This window comes from Ursus americanus, chromosome 17 (assembly GCF_024610735.1).
Source record: "Ursus americanus isolate L20-20 chromosome 17, mUrsAme1.1.p, whole genome shotgun sequence".
Classification (NCBI taxonomy): Eukaryota; Metazoa; Chordata; class Mammalia; order Carnivora; family Ursidae; genus Ursus; species Ursus americanus.
The window spans coordinates 8050496-8069381 of record NC_142143.1 but is presented as its reverse complement, the minus strand read 5'-3'; the positions used below and the strand labels follow the sequence as shown (position 1 = coordinate 8069381).

At 41.6% G+C, this 18886-nt stretch overlaps 1 protein-coding gene across 3 annotated transcripts in view; it reads right to left on the bottom strand.

Annotated features, from left to right (window-relative positions):
- The window catches only part of MRTFA (myocardin related transcription factor A), a 190498-nt gene extending 173609 nt beyond the window's left edge, over positions 1 to 16889 (bottom strand). For 2 of the 3 annotated variants that reach the window (XM_087868680.1, XM_087868681.1), the window contains exon 1: positions 16647 to 16889. The gene's annotated coding sequence lies outside the window, so the exon portion shown is untranslated. The remainder of the gene's footprint in view (positions 1 to 16646) is intronic. The other variant, XM_087868682.1, reaches the window with a different exon arrangement.
- Between the last annotated feature and the right edge of the window lie 1997 nt (positions 16890 to 18886).

The window sequence follows — 18886 nt, the reverse complement described above, 5'->3', positions numbered from 1 at the left end:
AAACCACAGTTCGGGTTCCACGCTCAGCATGGAGTCTGCTTGGGATCCTCTCTCCCCTCTCCCTCTGCTCCTCCTGCTCATGCTAATAGATAAATAAATCTTCAAAAAATTTATTTAAAAAGTGAAACCAAAATAAATGTTACTTCTCTCAATGTACTTTTTGAAATTCATTCACACTGTTGTATGTATCTTTAATTCACCATTTATCCACAGTTTGTTTACCTAGTCACCTGTTGACAGTATTTGGGTGGTTTCCAGTTTTTGGCTATTATGAATGAAACGGCTATGTACAGTCACATGGTCTTTCTGGGAATATATGTTTTCATTTCTCTTGGGTAAAAAACACCAAGGTGGAGGATGGCAAGGTTGCATGGTGAGTATGTATTTAACTTTACAAAAAAACCTGACCAGTTGTTGTACTTTTCATACTCCCACCAGCAACATACATGAATTCTAGTGTTTCACATCTTCACCAATACTTGGAATTGTCCATATGTTTTTTATTTTATCTATTTTAGTGGGTTTATCTACTCTAGTGGGGATGAAATGGTATGTCATATAGTTTTAATTTGTATTTCCCTGGTGACTAATAATGTTGAGCATCTTTTCACATGCTTTTGGACATTCAAATATATTTTCTTCTATGAAGCATCTATTAAAACCTTTTGCTCATTTTTAATTGGGTCATTTGTCATATTTTGAGTTTTAAAGTTTTTTTTACATATTCTAAATATAAATTCTTTGATGAATCTATCTATAGATATCTACATATATATATAACGAAATTATATATATGTGTGTGTATATGTGTGTATAAATATTTTCTCCCAGTCTGTAGGCTTACATTTTCATTTTCTTACAGTGTCTTCTAAAGAACAGAAGGTTTTACTTTTGATAGGTCTGATTTACCAATTTTTTCTTCCATAGTTAGTATCTTTGTTTCCTAAAAAATCTCTGCCTACCTCAAGGTCACAAATATTTTCTTATAATTTTTTCTATAAGTTTTATGGTTTTAGTTTGTATGCTATGGCTATGAGCCATTTCATATTAATTTGTGTGTATGGTGTGAGACAGGTACTGAGATTCATTTCTTTACATACAAATATCCAATTGTTCCAGCAACATTTGTTGAAAAGACTACCCTTTCCTCTACTGAATTGCATTTAACCCTCTGTTGAAAAATCAACTGACCATACATGTGTCTATTTCAGCATTCCCTACTGTGTTCCAAAAGTATCTATTTTTACACTAATACCACACTGTCTTGATTACGCTAGCTTTATAATGTCTTGAAATCAGGTAATTTAATTCCTCCAAGTTTGTTCTTCCACTTCTAAATTATTTTGGTTATTCCAGATCCTTTACATTTTCATGTGAATTTTAGATTCAGCATGTTTCTACAAAAAAGTCTGCTGAGATTTTGATTGTGAACACACTGAATCTTTATAGATTATTTTGGGAAGACTGGACAGCTTTACATTACTGGGTCTTTCAAGCCATGAATGTGATAAATCACACATTTAAGTTTTCTTTAACGTCTCTCAGCAATGTTTTGTGGTTTTCAGTCTAAAGATCTTATATATATTTAACTAAATTTGTTCCTAAGAAGCTTTTTTAAAGATTTACTTACTGATTTTGGAAAAAGAGAGAGAATGAGTGGGAGGGGCAGACGGGAAAGAGAATCTCAAGCAGGCTCTGGGCTGAGCACGGAGCCCAATGCAGAGCTCGATCTCATGACCCGAGATCATGACATGCACCAAAACCAAGAGTCAGATGTTTAACCGTCTGCACCACCCACACGCCCCAAGAAACTTTTTAAATTTTAAATTGGTTGCTAATATTGTAAAGTAGAGAAAATTTACAATTAAAAAAAATCCAGATTTCTGGCTTTCCTTGAAAAAAATCAAGGGATCAGCAATTGTGGGCCTACACCCTCACATGTCAGTAATATCCTAGAACTAAAAAGTGGCAACCCTCTTTAGACAGGGCATGTCCTCTCCAATTTGCCACAGTCTTACCACTCCTCATTAAAAATCCCTGATCTACACAATTCCATTCATTTTAAATTACCTGCTTGGAGCCTATATCCAGTGAAACAGGGGAAGAGGCAGGAGTATAATATAATTATATTTGCATTTTAAAACTCTGACTTCAGTGTGGAGAATTGATTAGTTAGGGTCAGAAAGAAGAAGAGAAATAGTAAAACTAGGTAAGAATTTATTGATGTGGTCCTGGAAAGTGCATAACTTGGACTAGCTAGAGTGACTTCGGTAGAAAAAGGATATTGACAAATAAGATTTGTCAATATTTCTGGAGTGATTACCAACCGAAACTGATGATGGAATGGATGTGAGAGGACAGAGGCAGATGTCAAAGACAACCTGTCAGATTTCTGGCTTGTGTAACCAGCTGGACAGAAGTGCCATTTACAGAAATGGGGCACGCTGGAGCAAGAACAACTCTGGCAGCAGGAAAAGAAGGCTAAGAATTCAATTGGGAATATAAACTTGGGATGTCTATGAGACCTCCAGGTAGAGGTGGCAAAATGACTTCTGTTCAAAAAATATGGAAATAAACATTTGGGAATCATTATCAGACAAGTAGTTTTTAAAATTATGGGACTAGATGAGATATCCTACAGATAGACAATAAGAGGGCTTGAATCTAAGTCCTGAGAAGGTTCCATACTCAGAAGCCAACATGAAGAACAGCTAGCAAAAGATAAAGAAAATATAGCAGGAGAGGCAGAAGGAATGAACAAAGTATTAGATGAAAAATTAGAATAATGTCATACCAAGGATATAAAATGGCTTTAAAAAGGTGATCAACTATGTTAAATAGCACATGAGAGGTAAAATAAGAATGAAAATGGCTGTCCCTACATTCAATAATCTGCTCAAAAATATTTATTAAGCACCTAAAATATGCTACGTACTGCTGGTGTTGAGGATACAGCAGTAAACAAAATCCTTGTCCCTGTAGAGACTATGATTTAATGGGAAGAGACAAACAAAAACCAAACATATACTGGGGCACCTGGGTGGCTCAGCTGGTTAAGCATCTGCCTTTGGCTCAGGTCATGATCTCAGGGTCTTGGGATCAAGCCCCGCATAAGGCTCCGCACTCAGCAGGGAGTCTGCTTGTCCCCTTCCCGTTCACTTTGCCCCTCCCTCCCACTTGTGATTTCTTGTTCCCGCTCGCTCAAATAAATAAATAAAATCTTTGGGGAAAAAAAATGTCAAGTCCTGTGGAGAAAGGGACACAGAATAAGGGAAATAAGGACTGCCTCAGATTAAGGAGTAAGGTGGTTTTTTTTATATCTGATGGTCTCTCTAATGAGACATCTGAGCAAAGATCTGAAAAAAAGTGAGGAAGTAAACCATGTGGAGATTTAGGGAAAGAGTATTTCACGTGGAGAAAAGAGCAAGCACAAAGACCTGGTATGATCCAGGAACGGCAAGGAATCCAGTGGGATTACAGCAGAGTAAGCAAGGATGAAAGTGGCAGATCATGGAACTGACCCTGGAAAACAGATCCTAAGATCTATAATTTATGTGGAGAGCAGATCACAAAAAAACAGAACAGAAACAGAGAATTCAGTTCAGAGGAAGCTACTGCAGTAATCCAAGCAAGAAATAATGATGATTATGTGATGTCAGTTGTATGGATCACTTGATTACGCTACCGTCCCCACTTGTTTGAACACTAAGTGTTGCTGTGAAGATATTTTGTGGATGTGATTAATATTCATAATCAGTTGACTTTAAGTAAAGGATAGGGTCCTAGATCATCCAGGTGGGCCTGATTCAATGAGTTAAAAAGCCTTAGGAGCAGAACTAACATTTCCCAGAAGAAATTCTACCTTTGGATAGCAAATTCAGCTCAAGACAGCCTAGCCTATGGATATCATACCTGCTCATCCAGCCCCTATATCATGTAGGGAATAAATCTTTAAAATACATCTCTTAATGTATATCTCCTACTGATTCTGTTTCTCCAGTTGAACCCTGATATAGATTTTGGTATCTGGAAGTGTTCTGTTTAAATACTTAAAAATGTGGAAATGGGGGCGCCTGGGTGGCGCAGTCATTAAGCGTCTGCCTTCGGCTCAGGGCATGATCCCGGCATTCTGGGATCGAGCCCCACATCAGGCTCCTCTGCTGGGAGCCTGCTTCTTCCTCTCCCACTCCCCCTGCTTGTGTTCCCTCTCTCCCTGGCTGTCTCTCTCTAATAAATAAATAAAATCTTTAAAAAAAAAAAATGTGGAAATGTCTTTGAAACTGGATAATGGGTAGAGGCTAAAGAATTTTGAGAAGCATAATAGAAAAAGCCTAGGTTGCCTTCAACAGACTGCTGGTAGAAATATGGACATTAAAGGCACTCCTGGTGGGAGCTCAGAAGGAAGTAAGAAGCACAGTAGGGAAAGCCTACATTGTTTTTAGAGAATACATATGTAATCATAAACAGAATGCTGGTGAAAATATGAACATTAAAGGTGCTTCTGGTAATGACTCAGAAAGAAATGAGGAACATTATTGGAAACTGGAAGACAATCTTTTTTATATAGTGGCAATAAAACTTGGCTGAACTGCATCCAGTGGTTGTGTAAAAGCAAAATTTGTAAGTGATAAACTTGAAATATTTAGCTCAATTTCCAAGCAACATGCTGAAGGTGCCAGCCCAGCTTCTTCCTGCTGTGTACAGTAAAATGCAAGAGGAAAGATAAATCGATTGGTGAAATGTTAAGCAAAATAAACCAGGACTTGATGATTTTAGAAATCCTCACCTTATCTAGACCACAAAAAACACTAAAACAAAGAGATGCATTATTTAAAAAGCACTGCCGTGGAAAGAAAGCCAAAGATGTGGCTGGACAACCTTTTACTAGTGCTGACGGTATTACACATACAACTGGGGGATCTCCTCAACCAACCATCTAAAGAGAAGCTACGAACAGAATGCTATTCAGGAAATATCTATGGAGGACCCTCTCGTCTAATGATAAGAATCCCCAAGACATACAAAAGAGACCCACAAGGTTTCTGAAAATGTTATGTCAGCAGAAACACTGCCAACTTGGCCTGACAGAGAAAGAAAGAGAATGAAACTAGAGAAAGCTACTGAACTACCAAAATTCTACAGGCAAGAAATAGGCTAATAAAACTACTCAGTTGCGAACATGTACTATCCTTTGAGAAGTTAAGATAGACACTAAAAGCAAAGGCAACAAAAGTAAAAATAAATTAGTGGAACTACACCAAACTAAAAAGCTTCTGCACAACAAAGGGACCCATCAACAAAATGAAAAGGCAACCTACTGAATGGAGGAAAATATTTGCAAGCCATATATCTGATACAGGACTAATATCCAAAATACATTTTTTTTTTTAAGATTTATTTGACAGAGAGAGAGACAGCCAGTGAGAGAGGGAACACAAGCAGAGGGAGTGGGAGAGGAAGAAGCAGGCTCCCAGCGGAGGAGCCTGATGTGGGGCTCCATCCCATAACACCAGGATCACGCCCTGAGCCAAAGGCAGACGCTTAACGACTGAGCCACGCAGGCGCCCCCCAAAATACATTTTTAAAAAACTCCACAACTCAATAGCAAAAAACCAGTCTGATTTAAAAATGGGCAGAGGATCTCAAGAGACATTTTTCCCAGAGAAGACATACAGATGGGCAACAGGTACATGAAAAGATGCTCATCATCACTCATCATCAGCGAAATGCAAATCAAAACCACAACGAGACACCTCACATCTGTCAGAATGGCTATTATCAAAAAGACAAAAAATAACAAGTGTTGGTGAGGATATGGAGAACAGGGAACATTTGTGCACTGTCGGTGGGAATGTAAATTTGCACAACCAGGATGGAAAACAGTATGGAGGAGGTTCCTCAAAAAATTAAAAATAGCACTACCGTATGATCTACCACTTCTGGGTATTTACCCAAAGAAAACAAAAACACTAATTTGAAAAGATGTATGCACCCCCATATTCACCGCAGCATCACATACGATAGCCAGAGATGAAAACAATCTAACTATCCACTAAGGGATGAATGGATAAAGAAAATGTGGTATATATAAATATTATTCAGCCAAAAAAAGTGAAGGGGGTCAAAAGGTACAAATTTCCAGTTATAAAAATAAATTAGGCATGGGGATGTAATGTACAGCATGGTGACTATAGTTAACAATACTGTACTGCATATCTGAAAGTTAGTAAGAGAGTAAATCTTAAAAGAAGAAAAAATATAACTATGTACAGTGACAGATGTTAACTAGACTTACTGTGATTTTTAATTTAGATTTTATTTATTTGTCAGAGAGAGAGAGAAAGTATATAAGCAGGGGGAGAGGGAGAGGGAGAAGCAGGCCCCCTGCTGAGCAGGGAGCCTGATGCAGGACTCCATCTCAGGACCCTGGGATCATGACCAGAGCCGAAGGCAGATGCTTAACCAACTGAGCCACCCAGGTGTCCCTATTGTGATCATTTTGCAATATAAACAAATACCAAATTATCACAATGTACACCTAAAACTAATAATGTTTTATTTCAATTATAACTCAATTTAAGACAGAAAGAAAGGAAAAGAGAGAAGAAAACTAGAGCTGAACCTTGAGCCCACAAGCTAGAGCCCTGGGCCTAGAGCATGGAGTCTAAAGCCACACAGGATTACTCCTAGGCTTTGAAACGTTAATGGAATTATCCCTGCTGGATCTTGAAATTGCTTGGGACCAGTGACACACTTATTCCTTGTGTGTCTTTACCTGTCCCACTACTGTATTTGGGGAACATATAACTTGTTTTCTAGTTTCACAGGTCCACCAATGGAAAGGATTCTTCCCCAAGATGGATCACACCCAGAGTCTCATGTACACCTAATCTGGAGAATTTATACGATGAGATTCTGCACTTTTGAGCTGATGACATGTAGACGAGATCCTGACCTTGAGCTGATGTTGCAGTGGGTTAATATTTTTGGGAATGCTGGAATGGGATGAATGTACTTTGCATGTGGGACAAATGTGAATCTTTGGGGGCCAAAGGACAGACTGTGGTTAAGAATGAAAAGTGGCTCCCTAAAGATACCAACATTTCCCTGGAACTTGTGTTATCTTAAATAACCAAAAAAAAGGGGGGGGGGGTCTTTGCAGATGTGATTAAGTCAAGGATCTTGAGATGGGGAGATTATCCTGGATTATCTGGGTGAGCCCTAAATGCAATCACATATGTTTATAAAAGGGAGGAAGAGAGAGATTTCACAAACACAGAGGTTTAAGAGATGTACACAGAGATATGAAGATGCTGCCCTTGCAGACTGAAGTGATACTGCCGCAAACCAAGGAATGCTGGCAGCCACCAGAAACCGGAAAAAGTGAGGAACTTACTCTCCCCTAAAGCCTCCAGAAGGAATACATCTCCGCTGGTGACACCCTGATTCTGGCTCAGTGAGACTGATTTCAGACATCTGGCCTTCAGAACTTTCAGAGAGTAAATTTGGGCTGTTTTAAGCCACTGGGTCTGTGGTGATGTTATAGTAGCCAGCCATGGGAAACTAAACTCATCTGATGGCTTGGACAAGGATTACAGTGGAGGTGGTAAGAAGTGATCAGATATGGATATATTTAGCAGACAGCTGGATTCACTGATGGACTGGATATGAAATGGGAAAGGAAGAAAAGATGATGCCAAGGTTCCTGCCTGAATAACTGTAAAAGTAACCATTTTACTAAGCTAGGGACAACCCACTGGCTCACCAACATGCAAGTCAGTGGTAGCCTCAATGAAAACTGTTTTGGTAAAATTTGGGGCTGGACATCAGATTACAGACGGTTAGAAAATCCAGAGTACTAGGATTTTATAGTATTATAATTTACTTTGAATATTGTTATGCTGTCTTTCTGGTTGTTATTCATCTGTTTATTACCTTCCCCTTTACCTAGCTCCAGTCATTAATGGATCAAATAGTATTAATAAAAAGTTAATTAATTCTCAAGTGGGCCAAGAACTAAGTTTATGACACTGTCCTTTAAGGCAAGGGAGGACAGGGAAAGGAGAAGGGGTGGGTCACTTTCATTCATTCAACAAGTATTTATTGAGCATCTATTATATCCCATGCCAAGCACAATGCTAAATGCTGAGAAAATAGCAATAAAGAGACAGACATGGTCCCTGCCCTCATGAAACTTATAAGAAAAACATAAGTAATTACACAATTATTTAGCTGTAATTGTAGCTACTGCTACAAAAGAAAAATTCTGGGTGTTAAGAAAATTAACATGCACAGAATGATTATGTGCTAAATGCTTTATACGTAACTTATTTACCTCTCACAACTAAACTATGAGGAAATAGAGATTTGGCAAGATTAATTCCCTTGCTCAAGATTACACAGCCAGTGAGTAGTAGAACCAGACTGAAAACAGGTGCATTCAACTCTGAACTCATCACTACTATCTCCAAACAGTAGGAAAATCTGTGCTTTTACGAAAGAAAACAAAGAAGTGGCCAGAAGAGGTAGAGATCATGCAGGTAACGTTTTGAGGATCCTTGCTCTAGAAAGAGCTTTCTAAGCTCACTTGATGAAGGTGAATTTTGGAGGGTATTCAAAAATCCCTTAACACTCTCCAAATAGAACAAAAGGTTACACTATAATTAACTCAGTTTTATTTAGGCACCCAACAGGTTATTAAACATGATGAAAATAAAATGTCATTAATACCTTGCCCAAATTGTACAGGTCATGCCCAGTTTTCATACAAATTGTTTCTGCCAGGCTCACCTTCAGAATCAGTTTTCAGTAAAAGTGGTAATAAATAAATAAATAAACAAACAAATTAAAGGGGTCAATTTTGCTACAGAGCGACTGATTTAGGAAAATGACTAAGTAGGGGCGCCTGGGTGGCTCAGTCGTTGAGCGTCTGCCTTCAGCTCAGGGCGTGATCCCGGCATTCCGGGATCGAGCCCCGCATCAGGCTCCTCCGCTGGGAGCCTGCTTCTTCCTCTCCCACTCCCCCTGCTTGTGTTCCCTCTCTCGCTGTCAAATAAATAAATAAAATCTTTAAAAAAAAAAAAAAGGAAAATGACTAAATAATCATTTTACTCAATGTATACAAAGATGCATAACAGATATTACACAAATGAGCCACACTACCCTATGATGTTCTACTGCATAAAGGAAAGCTTCAAATTTATTTAATTTCAAGTCAAATCACTAATCTACGATCTTCATTGTATTCTTGGTTTCCTATTCCCACCATTCCAGGTCTCCCCCATTCTCCCTTGCAAAAAAAAAAAAAATCTGAACAGAAAGAAAATGTCAACAAGAATATAAAATGATCACTGAATCTACAAAATGGAGAATTTAAAATACCACCACAGCTTTGCCTTCCATGCCACCTTATGGCATTAACCTGGAATATTAAAGAGTGGAAAGCTCCTGCCTGGAAGCTTTAGTTCAACTGATTTTCCATAAAAAGTGATTACCCCAAGTAACAGAGATAAGAAAGAAAATGGTCCTTGCCTTTCATTTCTAAATTGTTTTGAAAGGCCAGACAATCAATACTAGGCAAATGTAAAAAGACTACTTTAAATACAGCCATCATATAGCGGCACCTGGCTGGCTTAGTCAGTACACCAGGTGACTCCTGATCTCCGGGTCATGAATTCAAATTCCACGTTGGGTGTAGAGTTTACTTACTAAAATAAATTCAAAAAATAATCTTACCAAACAAACAAAAAAATACATCCATCATATAACTAAATACAAAGTCAACAACAAAGCCAGTTTCACCACAAAATCGTAACACCACTCTCAACCCAAATCAACATGGTGTGTCCTAAAATATGAGAGGACAACTTGCCAAGTTCCTGTAAATTCTGTGGTAGTGAAAATATGTACAAATTAACCACGATTAGGAGACTTTGGCATCACTTATGCCATTTACAGTTACAAAGATAACTGAAACACTGACGAAATATGTTTAAAATTCGGACACTATAGTATGTCCTTATTTAGTATTTATTGAGTAATTTAGGATGTGAAATCGCTATTATAGCTTTCTATTTCGGGAATGGCAACAAGATACATATAAGGAATACTGCAAAGAATACTTTGAAAGCTACGACACCTTGATTACAACCATAAAGAATTCTCAGCATACTAAATTTTCACAAACTATGCAAAAGACAGTGAACAGGATCAGACATTTACTGCAAGCAAAGTTAGGCACTTCATACCCATTATCACAGGGAGTCAGTATCTTTTAATTCAAAAAACAGACAGGGATGCCTGGCTGGCTCAGTTGGTGGAACATGTGACTCTTGATCTCAGGGTTGAGAGTTCAAGCCCCACATGGGGCGTGGGGGGCCTACTTAAAAAAAAGAGAGATAGAGAGAACTTGGTTTGTTGCAGGTTCTTCCTAAATTAGTGAATCTCTCCAAGCTTCTCTTTCCTCATCTACAAAATGGAGCTAATACTACGCAGAGCTGCTGTCAAAATTAATAAGGTAGCACAACAATGAGTCCACTGTGACTCCATGATCCTTATAACAACTTCATGTTGTAAGAATCATTAACCCCATTTTATAGATGAAAAAACTAGTCACAAGAAGGTTAAAGTGGTGAGTCTATGGTTACACAGCTATTGTCAGTACCTAGCTCTGTTCATGACCTTACACTTGACATGTTACTTCACTAGTTATTTTACTCTCTCATACTACGGCGTTTATAAATTTTTTTTCCAGTTACACCCATTATATGTTAAATTTTGATATCAGAATAAAAATTTTTCAAAGAATAAAAATCACCCATAATTCCCCCTTACATTTTAGAGGTCAAAGACCTATAAGTATCCCACCCATCTTCAAATTCAGTAACAGGGTATACATTCCAGATTTCAAAAATGAGCTATCCAAATTACTTGTTACCAGGACTCATATAAACAGGGAATGATTTCTAAAAGCATATGAATAAAAGTGACTAGGAAAGCAAACAAATCAGATATACCACAAAAGTAAATATTTTTACTAAAGTACCTAAAGAAAAGACATTTTCACAATGCTCAATCTTCCAAAGATTCTGCAGATCGTTACTACTACGTGAGCCAGTCTTAAACACAGGGTGAAGAACTTGCCCAAGCTCAGCCGCTAGATTGTTGTGGAACCTCAAACCACTTACTTCCTCAGTGCCTCTGTTCAACTAAACAATGAGAGTTGGACTGAAGTCCCTGAACCGCAGAACTGAAGGCAACTTAGGCATTTAGCTCCACCCAAGGCACCTGGCAAATCACCCAATTCCTGCTTTAACACCTGCAGAGACATGGAGTTCGATGATCTTCCCTCTTCACAGAAGTGACAGACTTAGTGTGAAGAATCTCTGAGGATTCTTTTGTGACTCAAGTGCTCACTCTGGTATTTTTACCATGGGTCCTGGTTCCACCACTCAGCTCTTCTGAAGATGCACCTGTAAGTACTCCTTCTGGCTAAACCCATTCTGCAGACAGAGGGACAAGAGAATACAAGATATCCTTCACAGGCAACTGTGCACCTCCTGAGGTATTGTTGTTAACTGTGGAGTTCAGCTAAATAAAATCACTGGTTCACTCTATTTGTGAAATAAAAATTATCTAAACATAAGTACTCAAACTGGAAAAACTAATGCTGAAGCAGCAAATGATTACATTTAAATGACTGACATTTAAAAGCCTCTGAATACTCTTATCATTCCACATTCATTCATCTCCGACTTGAATCTCATTCACCCATGGTCAGTTCTGTGCTACTGCCCAAAATGAACAATGATGATAATGATGATACATGTGAACCTGTTCCAAGGACCTGGCATATTTTTAACTTATTTAATCTTTATAGCAGCAATATAAAGCAGCCACCATTATTATCCCCATTTTATAGTGAGTTACCAAGAAGATGTGGTTAAGAGTATCACAGTCACACACCCAAGGTCACACAGCTAGCATGTAGTAGAGGTAGGATTCCAGCCCAGGAAGTCTGGCTCTAGTATTTATGCTTTTAACTGCTTCTCTATCACTCTGACAAGTTACTGATCTCCTCAATAACAGAAAAATTACTCCACCTTCACCTTACACACAGAGATTGTTTGTCCTTAGTACCAATGCTGGCCTAGACTACTTACAACATTTCATACAGCCCCAATTCACTTCCACATATTAGCCTACCATGTTGAGGGCACACAGTAAGCACCAAATAAATACCTGTAGGTATCTGTTAAAAAGAGTTAAATCTTTCCCGGGACGCCTGGGTGGCTCAGTCGATAAGCGTCTGCCTTCCGCTCAGGGTGTGATCCCGGCGTTCTGGGATCGAGCCCCCCATCGGACTCCTCCCCTGGGAGCCTGCTTCTTCCTCTCCCACTCCCCCTGCTTGTGTTCCCTCTCTCGCTGGCTGTCTATCTCTGTCAAATAAATAAATAAAATCTTAAAAAAAAAAAAGAGTTAAATCTTTCCCAATTCCCTCATTTTCCTAAAGGTAACCTTTCCCTCCTCTGAATCCTTCCCTCCTCTCCCCCAGCACTTTGTACCTTCTTCCAACACTTTTTCTGTTCTAATCTACCCACTGTGGTAGCCAGCCTCCAATATGGCCCCTAAGGATTCTCACCTCCTAGTATTCACACCCCTATGTAATCCCTTCCCACAATATGTGACCAACAGAATACTGGAGAAATGATGGTATGTGACTTCTGAAGCTAGGTCATAAAAGACAATGCAACTTGGTCTCTTGGATTACTTGCTCTGGGGAAAGCCAGCTGCCATGCCACGAGGGCATTCAAATAGTTCTATGGAGAGGCCCACATGGAGAAGAATGGAGACCTCCCACCAACAGCCTACATCAACTTGTCAACAATCTGAGTAGCCACCTTAGAAGAGGATACACCAGCCTCTCTTCAGATGACTGCAACTCCAGATGACATATTAGTGCAATCTCTTGAGAGACCCTGAGACTGAACCACTGCTCAAGCTGCTCCCAAATTCCTGACTCACAGAAATTGTGAGGGATAATAAATGTTTACTGTTATCTTAAACACTAACCTTTGCGGTAACATGTTACGCAATAGATAGCTAACGCACCTAGTCTCTAAAACTCTAAGTTCCTTAAGAGCAGAGACTGTTTCCTTGATTCTCAAAACTCATTAAGGCTTTAAATAAACAGTGCCTATATCTGAATGGTGTCAGTGGGTCATTCCCTTTATTCAATGTTCCTTTTCTTCCAACGCATAACCATTCTATAAACTACCTATATGGTATATGCCTATGCCGCTTCATCTGTAATCTGTCAATGTCCTCCCTCTTTTCTTTCAAAGACCTTCTGACCTCCTGACCAAAATTTTTTTTCAGACGAAAATGTTCTATGCCAATCAATTCTAACTATCGACCCTAGCATTTACATAAACACAGCACTCACTGTAAATATATATTCACATTCATCTTTTCTTCAACAAGTATTTACTGAGCATCTACCATGTCCCCCCAATTTTTTTTTTTTTAAGATTTTATTTGTCAGAGAGAGAGAGAGAGCACGCACAAGCAGGGGGAACGGCAGGCAGAGGGATAAGCAGGCTCCCTGCTGAGCAAGGAGCCCCATGAGGGACTCAATCCCAAGACGCTGGGATCATCACCTGAGCCGAAGGCAGATGCTTAAGTGACTGAACTGCCCTGGCATCCCCCAAAAATTGCTCTTGAAGCTGAGAATAAAAGAAACAATTTGCCTTTGTGGACCTTACAGTTCACAGTGGTCTCGCTTAAATATAACAATATCTGTTAGTATGACTTCAAAATTCTAATTTCCCCTTTCGTAAAAATTATTCAAAACCCTTTTACCCTTTTCATTTTCTATTTAATTGGCCATACATCTGCACATCCCTTTATACACTTGAATAAATATTTAAGCTACTGTCTCAAGAAAAGTCCATACCTGTTTAACAGCTTTGTTAAGTGCCCCATATAGAATCTCTATGTATCAATGTCTTCCATTAAATGTTTCCATGAACCACACTTTTTAGCAAATGTCACACTTACAAAAGAAATACCATTTGATAGCCTTTATTATACAAGTTTTAGCAACTCTAAATCAAATATGAACATTTATTTCACAGAAAGTAATTTGTAACTGATGTAGTAAAATGACATATATAGCTGGAACTGTCTCACCTCATTTATATTTATTTCTACAGAGTGTTCAAAGGAAAAGAGCATTCACACTTCAAGTCAGAAATTCAAGTCCTGGCTCTGTCACTAACTGTGTAACCTTAGACAAATAACTATGCTGAGCCTCAGTTTTCCTGTCCTAAAATGGAGGTAAAATCTACCTCATAGGGTCATTGTGAGAATTTAGTGGTAACATTAAAAGCCCAGCTTAATGCCTATTACATAGTGGGCATCAAGAAATGTCAGTTTCCTTCCCCCTCCCTAGGGCTTATACCTGCTGTGAAAAGATCTATCAGGAAACCTTCCAAGCTCAGTTACTTCTGTTTGGAATGATCTTCCTCTTCTCTTCATATAATGAGTAAAGATTCAGCTCAAAGGCCACCTTCTCTTTGAAGTACAAAGGGAAAGCTCCCTTGACCCTCCCATACAGTTCTGAAGTTTATTTCAGTGTGTTACAATTATCTGTCACTTTCTGCCTCTCACACTAGACTGTGAGCTCCTACAAGCAGGGACCATACCGCGCTTATTCCTATTCCGATAACCTTGGCTTTTAGAAAAAACACCTGGCAAGGCACCTGGGTGGCTCAGTCAGTTAAGCAGCTGTCTTGGCTCACTCAGGTCATGATCTCAGGGTCCTGGGATTGAGCCCCACGTTGGGTTCTCTGCTCAGCGGAGAATCTGTTTTTTTCTCTCCCTCTGTGCTCTCTCACTCTCAAATAAATAAATCTTAAAAAAAAAAAAACAAAAACAAACACCTGGCATGTTTTGGCCAGGAACAAGTTTATTGAATGAATGAATGAATGAATGAATGAACGAACGAATGAAGTCATTACTTAAGTAGTACCCAAAGCTAGTACTGAGTAACCCAAATTTCATGGTTTTGCTCTTTATGGGCTGAGATGCTGTTTCATACCTCTTTTGAATCCCTTCCTCATAGCACTCAGTAAGGGACTACGGATGTGGCAAGTCTGCAATCAATACTTTTGGATTATGGGATACATCTTACTCTCCCATCTCACAATTTTACCCTAAATAAAAAACTTAACCAAAGAAACGTGACTTGTGAAAGCCTTTCTAAACAGGGTCTCTTCTTAACAGTTACTGGCAAAGAACTGAAGCCAATACTAGAACGGACTACAGTTTTTCTTTGCATGTGTTTTTGAAAAAAGCAATAATGGCTTGCCTGTTTCTAAATCACTTCACTAAGAAACTATCATAAAACCCTCTGATTCACTATGAAAATGCAAATGACATTAGGCAAAACTTAATTTAATAACTTTCAGCCAAGAGCTCCCCACCCTGCAGTCCCGGGGCTGTGTGCCAGCTGGCTGTACCACCTCACTCCTGGGAGGTGGCTGCTTTTCAACAGTAAAACTGCTTAAGTGAAATTTGTGGAGTTTTTTGGGGTCCTCTAACATAAAACACGTGAATTTCACTTTTTACTGAAAATAATGAGTATGCTACAGGCTTTGGCATCAGGTAGAAAAGATCTTGAAAAATCTCAAAAGCTGACGACCTGGGGACACTTCAGACTTCTTATGGACTTCAAAGTCTGTAAAAACACATAAAGCTAGGTGCAATTTCTTTATTACATTTCAGTGATATCTTTCACATTCCTGTATACACACACCTCATGCCAAGTACAGCTGGTAAGTAGTCAAGTGTCCACCAAACTGCCTTTTAGTTACGCTATCTATATAATAGAAAACAGAGATCCTGACAAAACCAAGTTGGGATGGTGCTTAAATACAAACTGATCTACCCGTCGTTCTCAACTCACAACGACCCCCTGTAGTAGGCATTATACCCATTTTCCTGATAAAGAAACTGAAGCCCAAGATGACACAGCTAGCGAATGACAGTTTGGAGAGTCTGACCTGAAAGCTCCAGCCCTAGCTACTCAGAGAATCAGGGTTTTCCTGCGGTACCGGCCATGGTGGGAGGGGTTATCAAAGTATCCTGACAGACACTTTCTTAGAGGGTCAAGTTCTTGGCCGTCAAGTTTCAAATGTGCCAGAGCCCTTACACCTGGCGGCACTCCGGTTGCTGACACAGGCATCAACAAGTCCAGGTGAGGCTCCCTTGCCTGATAATTCTAGGACTGCACATGGATCCTGAGGGTCTGCACAAGATCCCGGGGAAAGCGCCCGACACCGGGTCCCTACAGTCAAAACACACCCGGGTGTAACGGGTGTGGGACACCACCCCCTGCAACCCCACCGGCACTGCCCGGCCAGACGGCTCACAGGTGCACAGCCGCGCCCCGTGCCGCCCGCCCCGGCTGGGCGACCCCGGCCCGCAGGGGAGGGACGGGCAAGGCGAGCGGCGGCGGGCTGGAGGCCGGGCTGTGAGGCCCGCTCGGCCGGACCCCGAGGGCGCGCGGCGGGGTCGCGAGGAGAAAGGATGCTCGGGGCGGGGCCGCGGTGGGGGAGGGGTCCCCTGCCCGGACTCTCACTCACCGCCTCGCGCTCCTCCCAGCCCGGGCTCCGCGGCGGTCCCCCTCCGGCTCTCACCGCGCGCCTTCCCTTCCGAGGCTCAATGTCTGGCCAGGGCGCACGGAGCTGGGGAGAAGTCTGCGCAAGCGGAGGCCGTGTAGCGAGCGGAGCCGAGGGGGTGGGAAGGATGGAACGGTTGCTCTCGCCGCCGCCTCGGACACCACAGACACGGCCGCCGCCGGCTCTTCTCAGCCACGGAAGCTGCGGCCCCTCCCACCACACCCGCCTCCCACCTCCCACACTGCCTGCTGGAAGAGTGACAGTGGCACTGACCAATCAGAGGCCTTGTGGAGGCTGGGCCCAGAGGACTAAAGGGAGGGCGGGAAGGGAGGGGTGCGAAGGAGATGAGGACGGCGGCGGGACTTCCTGTGACTGACGGCCCAGCGCAGCCAATGAGAAACGAGAAGATGACCTCATCGCTAAGGGAAGTCTGGAACTCGCCAAGCTGAGGCTAAGAGGTGGGAGGAGGTCGGCGACCAGTCGGAGGCGGGGCGCTGGGGCCTTAAAGAAACCGAAGCCCATTGGTCACCCTGTCGAGGGAAGGGCGGCGGACCCGGCTCAACCTCGACAAGTTGCCAAGGGGTCAATGCCGCGAGCTCTTAACTGCATTAATCCTCCTGACCCAACCGGATCCTTCTAGGGGGCTAAAGGGTCCTCGCCTGGGGCGGTAAATTGATTACTTCACTTTCACGCTTCCCAAAAAGAGGCACAATAAATTCCACATTGGCCCAGAGCCCTGAATTCCCGTTACAGCCCCCGCCCCACCGAGACTCGTCGCCTCGTTTCTCTGAGTCAGTTTCCCCTAGGGGAAAAGGGAGGATACTGACACCTACCTCCCCCTCCCTACCTGCCTAGAATGTTGAGGTCATCAACAGCAGAAGTACTTTGGGCCTCGAGAAGGAAAGGGACTGAATGAACCCAAAACCTCTCCGGAGACTCCAGGAAGAGCATTTGTAAAAGAGAGGGTTTCGCTACGTGACTCCCGACGACTCCTGCAATTGTAAAATTCTAAAATGCTGATGTCCTACTCTTTCTGGCACCCACTCATGTAGCAAAGGTGTGTGTGTGTGTGTGTGTGTGTGTGTGTGCGCGCGCGCGCGCTTGTGCACGCGCGGGTCTCCTGCATTAGGCGCAGAGGCCACACATGGACCTGGTCCATGACTTCAACAAGGAGAAAGCAAACCTAAAGGAAGAGAGAAACAAGTAAAGCTAGGTCTGCTGTGGGAAGTGCCTTGGTTCAGGCACTTGCTCCCCCTCCTCCTGCAATGGGAGGGAGTCCAGAAAAGGAGAAATAACTCCAACTTGGCGGGTGGAAAAGAGGGGGAAGTGCTTTCCCGAAAGCTTCCTGGGGGTGGTGTCGCTGGGCAGGGCTGGAGGGAGGAGTAACAGTAGCTAGAGGAAGAAGGGAGCTAGGACATTCTTCCAGGTTTGGGGAGGAGCAGTGCCAAGGCACAAAGACTGGCAAAGGGCAACTCACTCTCTGCTCCAGAGTAAACTCTTACTATGAACTCCTGATCTCCCCCAGAGCTCTTCCACGACCGCCTATTGGTGTAACTGTCAGAGGGAGTGCAGGAGAGAATGCCTCCTTCTCTCTCCTCCAATAGCTGCAAAAGCCAAAGTGGCCCTGGGTATTTCCACTTATTCATCTATAAGTCAGCTTCAAGTTCAGTGCCATGTACTGGTCACAGAATCTTGGAGTTCAACATGATCCTTGTGGCCCCTTAGTCACACACCTTACCCCCCAAGGCAAGAATCCTTCCACAAAAGACCAGATAAAATTATTTATTCAGCAAATATGTCTTGAGTAAGACACTGGTGCTTTCACCAAACTGGGGGGAGTTAAGGAGATGATGAGGTGATTACAACACCAGGCAGCATATCCGCAGTGTCGTGATTAACAAGAGGACACCAAGGTGCTCCTAGAGGAGAAAGTACTCTGGTTTGAAATTGTTGGGGTGGGGCAGATTTCCCCAAGACAAGGTTGGGGTGGGGCATGGCAGATAGTGTCTACCTAGACACAGCCTTTACGAAAAAGCCAAAGCAAGAAGGAAGCGCGAGCATATTTTATTAGTCATGGTAAGAGTGATAAACCTAATCTGGCTTCCCAGGCATGGCAAGCTTACCACCTCTCAAATAGGTCTATTCCTTTTCTGGACAACTTAACTTGTAATTCTTTTGTATCTATATGCATGTACAAGCTACTT